Source organism: Frankliniella occidentalis, unplaced genomic scaffold (genome assembly GCF_000697945.3).
Source record: "Frankliniella occidentalis isolate FOCC.00 unplaced genomic scaffold, Focc_3.1 Scaffold79, whole genome shotgun sequence".
NCBI lineage: Eukaryota > Metazoa > Arthropoda > Insecta > Thysanoptera > Thripidae > Frankliniella > Frankliniella occidentalis.
The window spans coordinates 910,780-912,507 of record NW_026267209.1 but is presented as its reverse complement, the minus strand read 5'-3'; positions in this window follow the sequence as shown (position 1 = coordinate 912,507).

Below are 1,728 nucleotides of genomic sequence, written 5' to 3'. Positions count from 1 at the left end.
TTTTGGCCCGATGACCCATAAGAAACTAATGTTAACTTTGAACCCACTTCGGGAGGGTCAAATATTGTCCGATCTGGCTGAAATTTTTTTTTGAGACCGTTTTTTATGGATTGGCACGAGATGGGCAATGTGAACTTAAACATTTTAACAAAAAGTTTTTCTTGGTCTACTCTAAGGCAGCCGGCGTCTCGCGTACGTGTTGCGCCGGGTGCCGGAAGGGAAGTCCTCGCCCGGGGCGAGGCTCGCTCCAATATCTACGCGTCCTCACCTCAAGGGACCTCTGGCCGACCCGGCGCGACCGCTGCTGCTGCTGCTGCTGCTGCTGCCGTGGCGGCGGTGGCTGTCTCGAGTGGGCCGACACATTATCGGCGAGCTCGTACGGGCGTTCGGCCACGGTCGGGTCGAGTACGGCGCGGAGGAGGGGTGTCCGTTTACACCCCTGAGGGGTGTGTGTGTGTGTGAGTGTGAGAGAGAGGGGGGAACCAGTACTGAGGCTCAACGAATGGAATCGTCCAGCAAGTACGGTCGTCTTTCTCGGATTCATTCGGTGGATCAACGCCTGCGAGACTTGGGGTAGGCCGCCCCGCAGTACACGCATGCGCTGCAGGTGAAATGTTGCCTACCGATCAGGCGCTTTGTGAGCTTGCCTGGGTCGCACTTGCTAGTGTCGTAGCGGCGCATGACGGACGTACTCTCTGGATCCGACCCGATCGCCCCTCCGCGGTCAGACGGATCCCAGGCCGTCACGCTACAACTTGTGGACCAGACTGTACCGTGCCCTCGGTAACGCACCGTGAGGCCGCCCGACGTGCGTGATGCTGGACACCGGCGGCATCGGGAGGCGGCGCCGACTAAACAGAGCAAAATGTTGTATTATTGCATATGACGGGCGGATGACGTAAAGCCCGCAATGCCCTCGCGGTGCGCCAGGACGCGACGCGACGCGCACAGAAAAACTGCTTAATCGCTGCGGATTTGGCGATGTGGCTAAAGCGGAGCGCGACGCGGCGGAGGGGCGAGGTGGCGGCCATAAAACGCATCAGAAGACGCTTCCTTAAGACCGCGGCGGGGCGGCGGGGCCAAAACCCTGGTCCATGTTTCTCTTTCTCGTTCGCGCCGTTTTCCTCTCACTCGCTCGCTCACTGCGCCGTTTGGACCGCGGCGGCGCGGGGCTTTCCTCGCTCTTATCGCTCAGCAGCGACGGACGGACGGGAGAAACGGACGGGCGGACGGGTCCAGCAAGTTCAAAGAGAAGAGGGTGGAGGGGAGGAGGGAAGGCACCCTTCTTAGATCTTACCTACACACCGCGCCGCACCGCACCTCTCCCAAAACCTTCTTCAACTTGAACGAGGTTTATAACGACTGCTTGTTCATAGCGAACTGGAGCCACCCATTTCTCGGGTCACACAGCCGCTCCGCCTTTAAATATTCCCCTAAAACTGACCGCCAAAAGGCATTTCCGAACCCCTCTCCCCCTCTCTTCCACCGCCCCCATGAGCAGCGCATGGCGCTGCATGTTGCACATTACCGGCACGTTATTCAATGGCAGCACCGCCTGACTTGCCGCACTCCACTGCCGTGTCCGGTGCACTACATTGTTTTGGCGGGGCTGCGCTAATCGCGGGTCCTGCGCCCTGCGCGCCGCGCCCTTCAAACACGGCGCTGCGCCTCGCTCGTGCAGTATTTACCTCTCAACGCCTCGCACCCGCTCCTCTTCAGCCCCCCCCC